Below are 12,997 nucleotides of genomic sequence, written 5' to 3'. Positions count from 1 at the left end.
TTGTGAGGTATTGCAAATTCTTCAACACTCTACATTCCTTGGAGGTGGGAATGTCTCTGTCTGTAATGTTCACCACATGTGCCTAGCCCCTAACAGCGTCTGCTTGTGCCTGGCATGGAGGAAACACTAACAAAGAATGAAAAATTAAAGTGAGTTGGTTATGTAGTATTCATAGAGAGTAGGAAACTTGGATTTTTTTTTTTTTTTTTTTTTGAGACTAGATCTCACCTTATCATCCAGGCTGGAGTGCAGTGGCTCAATCACGGCTCACTGCAGCCTTGACCTTCTAGGCTCAAGTGATTCTCCCACCTCAGCCTCCTGGGTAGCTGGGACCAGAGGCATGCTCACCATGCCCGGCTAATTTTTGTATTTTTTGGTAGAGACTGGGTTTCACCACGTTGCCCAGGCTGGTCTCGAACTCCTGAGCTCAAGCAACCCACCTGCCTCAGCCTCCCAAAGTGGTGGGATTATAGATGTAAGCCACCGATCCCAGAAGGAAATGGGTTTTTAACATAGATTGAAACAAAAACATTTTTCTGTTTAATGAGAAAATTAAAAGAATGAAACACTATGAAAAATTAAAAGAATGAAAAACCTATTTATGGTTGATTGAGATTTAAATCCCAAGTGTTTCATTCTCAAGGTCCATCAAATATGCCAAGCAGCCTCACTCTTCAAGGCCTTTGTGTTTGCTGTTCTCTCTGCCTGGAATGTCCCTCCATCAATTCTCCACATAGCTCCTGTGTTCTGCAACGAAGAAAAGGGAACACATATACACTGTTGGTGGGAGGGTAGATTAATACAACCTCTATGGAAAACAGTATGGAGATGTCTCAAAGAAATAAAAATAAAACTACCATTTTATCTAGCAATCCCACTACTGGGTATCTACTCAAAAGAAAAGAAATCAGCATGTAAAACAGATACCTGCACTCATGTTTATTGCAGCACTATTCACCATGGAAAAGATATGAAATCAAACTAAGTGTCCATCAATAGATGATTGGATAAAGAAAATGTGATATATACATATAAATTCCATGGAATACTATTCAGCCATAAAAAGAATGAAATCATGTCTTTTGCATCAACATGTATGGACTCGAAGCCATTATCTTAAGTAAAGTAACCCAGAAACAGAAAGTCAAAATACTGCATGTTCTCACTTATAAGTGGGAGCTAAATAATGTGTGCACTTAGACCTAGAGACTGGAATAATAGACTTTGGAGACTCAGAAATGTGGGAGGGTGAGAGCAGGTTGATAGATGAGAAATTACTTAATGGGTACAAGGTATACTATTCGGATGATGGTTACACCAAAAGTCCAGACTTCACCACTCCACAGCATATCCATGTCACAAAACTGCACTTGTGCCCCCAAATCTATAAAAACAATTTTTTTTCTTTTGAGACAGAGCCTCACTCTGTTGCCCAGGCTGGAGTGCAGTGGCAGGATCTCAGCTCACTGCAAGCTCCGCCTCCCAGGTTCACGCCATTCTCCTGCCTCAGCCTCCCAAGGAGCTGGGACTACAGGCGCCTGCCACCATGCCCAGCTAATTTTTTTGTATATTTTTTTAGTAGGTTTCACCATGTTAGCCAGGATGGTTTTGATCTCCTAATAGTAATCTTTTTAATTATGAAAGAAAATAGCCTAGTATATTTAATTTTATTGGACTTAAATACAAACTGACCTTCTGTTTATAAACATTGTGACATGGAGGTACATATTCCTCATTTTAACATACCCTTTTGATCTTCATTAACCTATTCTAAAATATGTTACTGCTTACTTACTCCACCATATTTTATCTGTCCGCTAAATAAGACAGAACAGCTGCCTCCTAGATACATAGAATGAATCATAAAACTACATACTCAGGTTATGTGCAGCAAAAGCAAGGGTCTTCATACACACTCATGCTTAATCTTTAAATGCATCTGCTAGTGGGGCTTTTGACACTCAAATAGCCAAAGTGCATTTATGAATTAATGCTTTTAAAGCAGCTCACTACTCATTCATGGATAATGCTGTTGAAACTTTTTCTTTTCATATCTAATGGGAAGTTTCAAGCCTACACCATGGGAAAGCATACATTGAATTTGGGGATTTATCTTGGTATCATATGTTAGACACCAGATTCTAGTCTTTGACTTCCCTGCTAAGCCAGAGAGCCCCTGAAAAGTATAAACACACTTGTCATTCCTGGGAGGTCGCTGTTCAACATGGATATAAAAGGATTATAAACAAAGATCAGGACAATTGGAGCAAGGGTGGTGAGGGGTCAGGTCTGGGAAGTGAGGATGATCTAGAATGCCCAGGGAAAATGGCGTAGGTCATTGAACAGGGGCTGGATCCACAGAGTATTTTTAGTGTCCCAAGCAAGATTTAAACTTTTATCTTTAGTTATTAAAACATAAGGCAGAATCTCCTGCTATTTCTTCTCAAGGAAGAGCTGTTTCTAAAGCTTCTACAGAGAAGCCTGAGACTTCTCTCTCTCTTACCAGAAGCTAAACGTAACAAATAAGAACCCTGGTCTCTGGTCAGAAAACCATTCCCTTAGCTGGAGGAGAGTTACTCAACTTCTCTGAGCCTTGGTTTCCTTACTTGCTAAATAGAGTAATAATGTATATCATAGGTTGCCATAAATATTAAATGAAACCGGCTGCGGTGGCTCATGCCGGTAAGCCCAACACTTGACAGGCTGAGATGGGAGAATTGCTTGAGCCCAGGAGTTCAAGACCAGCCTGGGTATAACACAGAGAGATCATACCTCTAATAAAAATGAAAAATTAATCAGGCATGGTGATGTGTGTCTGTGTTTCCAGCTATTCAGGAGGCTGAAGCAGGAGGATTGCTTGAGCCCAGGAGGTCAAGGCTACAGTGAGTCATGACGGTGCCACCGCACTCCAGCCTGGGTGACAGAGTGACACTCTGTCTCAAAACAAAACCAAAAAACAAAACCAAATGAAGCCCTCAAAAATATTAAATGAGATAAGGTACGTAAAGTGATAAGCTTGGGACTCGTGATTTAGTAAGCACTCAAGAAGCTCATATTAATGTTTACTTCTTCCACATTCTTCCTGTTCCCTTACTCCTCTCTGCTTCATTTCTCTTTCGTTTGTTTTTATCTCACTGTAGAGCCTGATTGTAACGATTGTTTGTAAGTATTTATTGAACATCAATCCATTATCATTAAATAATAGTTCAGGAGAGTCAATATGTATGTGAGGATTTACTAAACAACCCTCAGAAGCAATGGGCTAGGAGATACAGGTCAGAGACTGTGTGTTCGGTCCCCCTGGTGGGTGCACACTCCCACGGTGATGCAATGCAGGGTGTTATTCCATAGTGGGGGGCAACATAGCTTTTGGATGGCAGGAGGTGGCTGGCCTTGATAAAAAAGTAAAGGCCTACAGTAGTCGGAAGGCCTGCTCCCATTTGGAAGCCACAGGTTCCTGGGTAAATGTTTTCTAGAGAGGGGACATGGGAAGAGACTAGTTTTACTGCTTCTTAGAGTCTCTGAGACACCGGAGAACAGGCTTTGTGAACTCTGAAGTGGCAACTCTCTCAGGGCTGCTGCTAAGAAGAGGGCATACCTGGGAAATGGCTGTGTCCCCCAGAGGCATTTGGATCCATTATAGCTGGACATGGAGCTGGGAAGGCTGCTTCATGAGCCCCCCTCTCTACCCTTTTCCCTGTTCATACCTTTGTCCTACCTGGTCTGCTCTCTGCCCCCGGCCATGCCCTTCACTTCTTGCCTCCGTGTGTCTACTTCAGCCATGCTGAAATCCTTCCAGTTTCCTAAAGGGCTTTATTCATTTATTTATTTGTTTATTTGTTTGCTTGCTTGTTTATTTTGAGACAAGGTCTCGCTCTGTCGCCCAGGCTGGCATGCATGGCACGATCTCACTACAACCTCCACCTCCTGGGCTCCAGCAATCTTCCCACCTCAGCCTCCTGAGTAGTTGGAATGACAGGAGTGTACCACCATGCCTGGCTAAGCTTTTGTATTTTTTGTAGAGATGTGGTTTTGCCATGTTGCCCAGGCTGGTCTCTAACTCCTGAGCCCAAGCGATCTGCCCTCCTCGGCCTCCCAAAATGCTGGGATTACATGCTTGAGCCACTGCGCCTGGCCATCTTCTTTATTTATGAAAGGCAGAGCTGCTGCTTCTGCCTTTAATATTCTTTTTGGCCTATCTTCTATTTGTTCTCAAGACCCACCTCTATGCAGTCTCCCTTCATCCCCATCCCTTCCACAAGGTGCCCCTGCGGTGTGCATGGTCTTGGTACTGTGGCCTTGTGGCCCTCATCAGTCAGTGTATAATTGCTAGGACCTCTCACTCTCCTGGAAGTCTGTTGAGAGTAGAGATGGTATTCATTTCTCTAATCTCTGTGTCCCTAACACACAGCATGGTGCCTGATGCATAGAAAGTGCTTAGTAAGTGTTTGTGGAGTAAACTAATAAGAATCTTCCATCCTCCCTACATCCTCCATCTGAAGGTGAACTGTGACGGCTTCCCCCAAATAATTAAGTTGTGTTTAAAAAGCACACACTTGGTTGGATGCAGTGGCTCACGCCTGTAATCCCAGCACTTTGGGTGGTTGAGGCAGGTGGATCACCTGAGGTCAGGAGTTCGAGACCAGCTTGAACAACATGGTGAAACCCTGTCTCTACTAAAAATACAAAAAATTATCCAGGTGTGGTGGCGAGCGCCTGTTATCCCGGCTATTCGGGTGGCTGGGGCAGAAGAATAGCTTGAACCCGGGAGGTGGAGGTTGCAGTGAGCTGAGATTGTGCCATTGCACTCCAGCCTGGGGGACAAGAGTGAGACTCCATCTCAAAAAAAAAGAAAAAGCATACACTTTCACCTTTCCCCTTGGGTGTTGGAAAGATTAATGTCTATTTGGCAACGAAGATTTTGTAAGAAGATTTAGCTCCTTGAAGGAAAGGGGCCATGCATGTTTTAAAAGACTAATGTCTTTTAAATGATTTTGATCTGTGGTGATTGCCACATCTGTCCTCGTACTCTGCTTGTGGAGAATACAAGCATCCTTCACTATTTAGGAAAGTGGTACAACTTTTTAAAAGGACTAAAAATGACCCTATATTACCTTGAATTCTGGTCAGATGAAATAATTTTTAAAAGTTATTCTGACCAAGCAAAACAAATAAGATGAATTTGATTCACTTACTCTCTGTCCTCTAACAGAGAGTAAAAAAAAAAAAAAAAGGTATTCACTAGGTATCAGTGGCTACTGTACTTGGCTTTTGGGAAATCCACAGGGAGGTCCTTGCTAAGTAATTGTGAGGGTTTATGGAACAGAAAACATCATTCCTCCAACAGTTTCCTGTGCCCCTTAATTCTTTTTCAAAGTAAACTCTTCCACCTACTCTTGTTCCAAGGAACCCCTTGCCATTGAAGATTGGCCTTCCCTGGATGACAATAGGTGGAGACAGAGGAGTCTAATTTTGACCTACTTCCTAATAATGTCATCACCCAGGATTTGTCAAGTAATTGCTGAAAGAAAGGCCTAAAAAGTTTGAACAACATGGGGAAACTTCAAAGATGAGCATAAAGATATGCACTGAATACTTAATTGTTGAAATGCTTCTTATATCCCTGAGATGCCTCCAAGGAAATGTCCTTAAAATGTCACCATCAAGAGACAACATTATCACCATCAGCAAGGAAAATTTCTACATAAGTTTCTAAACTACAAGATTAGAGCTTTGACCAGCTAGGAGACAGTGTGATTGTTGTGAAAGAAAAGCATGGACTTTGTAGTACAGGCCAGGTTCACACCTGCTCCCTGACTTAGTGGCTGTCTAATGTTGGGCAAATTACTTAACTTCATGAAGACTCTCTTTCTTATCTTTACATTTGGGTTCCTAACTAACTTATAAATTTATTGTTTATTCATTCAAGTAATTAATAAATGTTTATTTATTGAGCTGGGTGCTAGAGATTTAAAAATAAGATACAATGTTCTCCCTCAAATATTTCATTGTCTAGGAGCAGAAACTGTTGAATACAAAAATAACTGTAGCACATTGTGAAACTGTCTTAATGCTAGTAAGTTCAAGGTGGTACAAAGGAGAAAGTGATCAGGTCTACTTGGGACAATCAAGGAAGGCTTCAAAGGAGAGAAATTTAGGCATCATCTAACGTTTAACAGATAAATAAAATGGAAAGACATCAAGTGCAAAATCAACAGAATGCTCAATGGCATTGTAAACAAATTCAGAACTTCAAGAGTTCAGGAAATGTCAAGTTGTTCAGCATCTCTATATATTTAAGAAGTGGAAGAAGCTTGGTGACCATCTGCAGGAGAAGGCATAGCAAAGAAAAGAATGACACTCAATTTTCTGTATTGAGTTACTTCGCTGAGGCTGATGTCCTTTACTGAGGGACATAAGAGGAGATGGTAAAGATAAAGAGATAACATTGGGATGAGTTGAGTGTGAGAGTTCTTTGAAATGTCTGCATGAAATGTCTTGTAAACAGTTCATTGTAGTGTTCTGGAACTAGAAGAGAAGACTGACCTGGAGATTCAGGCTCAGAACCCAGAGCCTTATTTCTAGGGCCAGATGAGCACTTAGATCTTCCCTCTTACACAAGATGGCTTCAAACCAGCAATATTAGGAAGCCTGGGTTGTAGGGGCAGTGTTCAAGAGAGAATTCACAGGTCAGAGTCTTGGGGAGAGGAGAGATATGCTTGAAAAACTCCCTATCCATCTTTTTTTTTTAATCTGAAATTCAGATCTTTTTAAATTTTTTTTTTTATTATACTTTAAGTTCTAGGGTACATGTGCACAACGTGCAGGCTTGTTACATATGTATACATGTGCCATGTTGGTGTGCTGCACCTGTTACCTCATCTTTTACATTAGGTATATCTCCTAATGCTGTCCCTCCCCCCTCCCCCCACCCCACAACAGGCCCTGGTGTGTGATGTTCCCCACCCTGTGTCCAAGTGTTCTCATTGTTCAATTCCCACCTATGAGTGAGAACATGTGGTGTTTGGTTTTCTGTCCTTGCAATAGTTTGCTGAGAATGATGGTTTCCAGCTTCATCCATGTCCCTACAAAGGACATGGACTCATCCTTTTTTATGGCTGCATAGTATTCCATGGTGTATATGTGCCACATTTTCTTAATCCAGCCTATCATTGATAGATATTTGGGTTGCTTCCAAGTCTTTGCTATTGTGAATAGTGCTGCAATAAACATATGTGTGCATGTGTCTTTACAGCAGCATGATTTATAACCCTTTGGGTATATACCCAGTAATGGGATGACTGGGTCAAATGGTATTTCTAGTTCTAGATCCTTGAGGAATCACCACACTGTCTTCCACAATGGTTGAACTAGTTTACAGTCCCACCAACAGTATAAAAGTGTTCCTATTTCTCCACATCCTCTCCAGCACTTGTTGTTTCCTGACCTTTTAATGATCACCATTCTAACTGGTGTGAGATGGTATCTCACTGTGGTTTTAATTTGCATTTCTCTAATGACCAGTGATGATGAGCATTTTTTCATGTGTCTGTTGGCTGCATAAATGTCTTCTTTTGAGAAATGTCTGTTCATATCCTTTGCCCACTTTTTGATGGGGTTGTTTGATTTTTTTCTTGTAAATGTATTTAAGCTCTTTGTAGATTCTGGTTAGTAGCCCTGTGTCAGATGGGTAGATTGCAAAAATTTTCTCCCATTCTGTAGGTTGCCTGTTCACTCTGATGGTAGTTTCTTTTGCTGTGCAGAAGCTCTTTAGTTTAATTAGATCCCATTTCTCAATTTTGGCTTTCGTTGCCATTGCTTTTGGTGTTTTAGACATGAAGTCCTTGCCCATGCCTGTGTCCTGAATGGTATTGCCTAGGTTTTCTTCTAGGGTTTTTATGGTTTTAGGTCTGACATTTAAGTCTTTAATCCATCTTGATTTAATTTTTGTATAAGGTGTAAGGAAGGGATCCAGTTTCAACTTTCTACATATGGCTAGCCCGTTTTCCCAGCACCATTTATTAAATAGGGAATCCTGTCCCCATTTCTTGCTTTTGTCAGGTTTGTCAAAGATCAGATAGTTGTAGCTATGTGGCATCATTTCTGAGGGCTCTGTTCTGTTCCATTGATCTATGTCTCTGTTGTGGTACCAGTACCATGCTGTTTTGGTTACTGTAGCCTTGTAGTATAGTTTAAAGTCAGGTAGCGTGATGCCTCCAGCTTTGTTCTTTTGGCTTAGGATTGACTTGGCCATGCGGGCTCTTTTTTGGTTCCATATGAACTTTAAAGTAGTTTTTTCCAATTCTGTGAAGAAAGTCCTTGGTAGCTTGATGGGGATGGCATTGAATCTATAAATTACCTTGGGCAGTATGGCCATTTTCATGATAGTGATTCTTCCTATCCATGGGCATGGAATGTTCTTCATTTGTTTGTGTCCTCTTTTATTTCATTGAGCAGTAGTTTGTAATTCTCCTTGAAGAGGTCCTTCACATCCTTTGTAAGTTGGGTTCCTAGGTGTTTTATTCTCTTTGAAGCAATTGTGAATGGGAGTTCACTCATAATTTATCTCTCTCTTTGTCTGTTATTGGTGTATAGGAATGCTTGTGATTTTTGCACATTGATTTTTTATCCTGAGACTTTGCTGAAGTTGCTTATCAGCTTAAGGAGGTTTTGGGCTGAGACAATGGGGTTTTCTAAATATACAATCATGTCATCTGCAAACAGGGACAATTTGACTTCATCTTTTCTGAATTGAATACGCTTTATTTCTTTCTCCTGCCTGATTGCACTGGCCAGAACTTCCAACACTATGTTGAATAGGAGTGGTGAGAGAGGGCATCCCTATCTTGTGCCAGTTTTCAAAGGGAATGCTTCCAGTTTTTGCCCATTCAGTATGATATTGGCTGTGGGTTTGTCATAAATAGCTCTTATTATTTTAAGATACGTCCCATCAATACCTACTTTATTGAAAGTTTGTAGCATGAAGAGTTGTTGAATTTTGTCAAAGGCCTTTTCTGCATCTTTTGAGATAATCATGTGGTTTTCGTCTCTGATTCTGTTTATATGTTGGATTATGTTTGTTGATTTGTGTATGTTGAACCAGCCTTGCATCCCAGGGATGAAGCCCACTTGATCGTGGTGGATAAGCTTTTTGATATGCTGCTGGATTTGGTTTGCCAGTATTTTATTGAGGATTTTTGCATCGACGTTCATCAGGGGTGTTGGTTAAAATTTCTTTTTTTGTTGTGTCTCTGCCAGGCTTTGGTATCAGGATGATGCTGGCCTCATAAAATGAGTTAGGGAGGATTCCCTCTTTTTCTATTGATTGGAATAGTTTCAGAAGGAATGGTACCAGCTACTCTTTTTACCTCTGGTAGAATTTGGCTGTGAATCCGTCTGGTCCTGGACTTTTTTTGGTTGGTAGGCTCTTAATTATTGCCTCAATTTCAGAGCCTGTTATTGGTCTATTCAGGGATTCAACTTCTTCCTGGTTTAGTCTTGGGAGGGTGTATTTGTCCAGGAATTTATCCATTTCTTCTAGATTTTCTAGTTTATTTGCGTAGAGGTGTTTATAGTGTTCTCTGACAGTAGTTTATATCTCTGTGGGATAGGTGGTGATATCCCCTTTATCATTTTTTTATTGCGTCTGTTTGATTCTTCTCTCTTTTCTTCTTTATTAGTCTTGCTAGTGGTTTATCAATTTTGTTGATCTTTTCAAAAAACCAGCTCATGGATTCATTGATTTTTTGAAGGGTTTTTTGTGCCTCTATCTCCTTCAGTTCTGCTCTGATCTTAGTTATTTCTTGCCTTCTGCTAGCTTTTGAATGTGTTTGCTCTTGCTTCTCTAGTTCTTTTAATTGTGATGTTAAGGTGTCAATTTTAGATCTTGCCTGCTTTCTCTTGTGGGCATTTAGTGCTATAAATTTCCCTCTACACACTGCTTTAAATGTGTCCCAGAGATTCTGGTATGTTGTGTCTTTGTTCTCATTGGTTTCAAAGAACATCTTTATTTCTGCCTTCATTTTGTTATGTACCCAGTAGTCACTCAGGAGCAGGTTGTTCAGTTCCCATGTAGTTGAAAGGTTTTAAGTGAGTTTCTTAATTCTGCATTCTAGTTTGATTGCACTGTGGTCTGAGAGACAATTTGTTATACTTTCTGTTCTTTTACATTTGCTGAGGAGTGCTTTACTTCCAACTATGTGGTCAATTTTGGAATAAGTGCAATGTGATGCTGAGAAGAATGTATATTCTGTTGATTTGTGGTGGAGAATTCTGTAGATGTCTATTAGGTCTGCTTGGTGCAGAGCTGAGTTCAATTCCTGAATATCCTTGTTAACTTTCTGTCTCATTGATCTGTCTAATATTGACAGTGGGGTGTTAAAGTCTCCCATTGTTATTGTGTGAGAGTGTAAGTCTCTTTGTAGGTCACTAAGGACTTGCTTTATGAATCTGGGTGCTCCCATATGGGGTGCATATATATTTAGGATAGTTAGCTCTTCTTCTTGAATTGATCCCTTTACCATTATGTAATGGCCTTCTTTGTCTCTTCTGATCTTTGGTAGTTTAAAGTCTGTTTTATCAGAGACTAGGATTGCAACCCCTGCTTTTTCTTTTGTTTTCCATTTGTTTGGTAGATCTTCCTCCATGCCTTTATTTTGAGCCCATGTGTGTCTTCTGCACATGAGATGGGTCTCCTTAATACAGCACACTGATGGATCTTGACTTTTTATCCAATTTGCCAGTCTGTGTCTTTTAATTGGAGCATTTAACCCATTTACATTTAAGGTTAATATTGTTATGTGTGAATTTGATCCTGCCATTATGACGTTAGCTGGCTATTTTGCTCATTAGTTGATGCAGTTTCTTCCTAGCCTTGATGGTCTTTACAATTTGGTATGTTTTTGCAGTGGCTGGTACCAGTTGTTCCTTTCCATGCTTAGTGTTTCCTTCAGGAGCTCTTTTAGGGCAGGCCTGGTGGTGACAAAATCTTTCAGCATTTGCTTGTCTGTAAAGGATTTTATTTCTCCTTCACTTATGAAGTTTAGTTTGGCTGGATATGAAATTCTGGGCTGAAAATTCTTTTCTTTCAGAATGTTGAATATTGGCCCCCACTCTCCTCTGGCTTGTTTCTGCCAAGAGATCTGCTGTTAGTTTGATGGGCTTCCCCTTGTGGGTAACCTGACATTTCTCTCTGGCTGCCCTTAACATGTTTTCCTTCATTTCAACTTTGGTGAATCTGACAATTATGTCTTGGAGTTGCTCTTCTCGAGGAGTATCTTATTGGCATTCTCTGTATTTCCTGAATTTGAATGTTGGCCTGCCTTTCCAGGTTGGGGAAGTTCTCCTGGATAATATCCTGAAGAATATTTTCCAACTTGGTTCTATTCTCCCCATCAATTTCAGGTACACCAATCAGACGTAGATTTGGTCTTTCCACAGAGTCCCATATTTCTTGGAGGCTTTGTTAATTTCTTTTTACTCTTTTTTCTCTAAATTTCTCTTCTCACTTCATTTCATTCATTTGATCTTCAATCACCGACACCCTTTCTTCCAGTTGATGGAATCAGCTACTGAAGTTTGTGCATGCATCATGTAATTCTCGTGCCATGGTTTTCAGCTACATCAGGTCATTTAAGTTCTTCTCTACACTGTTTATTCTAGTTAGCCATTCATCCAATCTTTTTTCAAGGTTTTTAGCTTATTTGCAATGGTTTTGAACATCCTCCTTTAGCTCGGAGAAGTTTGTTATTACTGATCTTCTGGAGCCTTCTTCTCTCAACTCGTCAAAGTCATTCTCTGTCCAGCTTTGTTCTGTTGCTGGCTAGGAGCTGCATTCCTTTGGAGGAGAAGAGGCACTCTGATTTTTAGAATTTTCATCTTTTCTGCTCTGGTTTTTCCCCATCTTTATGGTTTTATCTACCTTTGGTCATTGATAATGGTGACGTACAGATGGGGTTTTGGTGTGGATGTCCTTTCTGTTTGTAAGTTTTCCTTCTAACAGTCAGGACCCTCAGCTGCAGGTCTGTTGGAGTTTGCTGGAGGTCCACTCCAGACCCTGTTTGCCTGGGTATCACCAGCGGAGGCTGCAGAACTGCAAATATTGCAGAACGGCAAATGTTGCTGCCTGATTTTTCCTCTGGAAGCTTCACTGGAGGGGGAACCTGGCCGTATGAGGTGTCAGTTGGCCCCTACTGGGAGGTGCCTCCCGGTAAGGCTGCTCGGGGTCAGGGACCCACTTGAGGAGGCAGTCTGTCTGTTCTTAGATCTCAAACTCCGTGCTGGGGGAACCACTACTCTCTTCAAAGCTATCAGACAGGGACGTTTAAGTCTGCAGAAGTTTCTGTTGCCTTTTGTTCAGCTATGCCCTGCCCCTAGTGGTGGAGTCTACAGAGGTAGGCAGGCCTCCTTGAGCTGCGGTGGGATCTACCCAGTTCGAGCTTCCTGGCCGCTTTGTTTACCTACTCAAGCCTCAGCAATGGCAGGCGCCCCTCCCCCAGCCTCGCTGCTGCCTTGCAGTTGGATCTCAGACTGCCATGCTAGCAGTGAGCAAGGCTCCGTGGGCATGGGACCCTCCAAGCCAGGCATGGGATATAATCTCCGGTGTGCTGTTTGCTAAGGCCGTTGGAAAAGCACAGTATTAAGGTGGGAGTTACCTGATTTTCCAGGTGCTGTCTGTCACGGCTTCCCTTGGCTAGGAAATGGAATTCCCCGACCCCATGTGCTTCCTGGGTGAGGCGATGCCTCACCCAGTTTCGGCTCATGCTCAATGGGCTGCACCCGCTGGCCTGCACCCACTGTCCGACAAGCCCCAGTGAGATGAACTGGGTACCTCAGTTGGAAATGCAGAAATCCTCTGTCTTCTGCGTTGCTCATGCTGGGAGCTGTAGACTGGAGCTGTTCCCATTCGGACATCTTGGAACCTCCTTCCTTATCCACCTTTAGAGCAGAACTGCCATCAAAGAAAACCTGCCCAAACCCAGTAAATGCTGTTAAAATA

General features: G+C 41.6%; 1 long non-coding RNA gene across 2 annotated transcripts in view; it reads right to left on the bottom strand.

Moving 5' to 3' along the window:
• Window positions 1-517: 517 nt before the first annotated feature.
• The window catches only part of LOC129486383 (uncharacterized), a 35,012-nt gene continuing 22,532 nt past the window's right edge, over window positions 518-12,997 (bottom strand). For both annotated transcript variants that reach the window (XR_008658947.2, XR_008658948.2), the window contains exon 4: window positions 518-747. This is a non-coding gene — a long non-coding RNA (uncharacterized lncRNA). The remainder of the gene's footprint in view (window positions 748-12,997) is intronic.

The sequence above is a fragment of the Symphalangus syndactylus genome, chromosome 7 (assembly GCF_028878055.3).
Source record: "Symphalangus syndactylus isolate Jambi chromosome 7, NHGRI_mSymSyn1-v2.1_pri, whole genome shotgun sequence".
NCBI lineage: Eukaryota > Metazoa > Chordata > Mammalia > Primates > Hylobatidae > Symphalangus > Symphalangus syndactylus.
The sequence above is the reverse complement of the archived record's forward strand: the minus strand, read 5'-3'. Positions and strand labels throughout refer to the sequence as shown.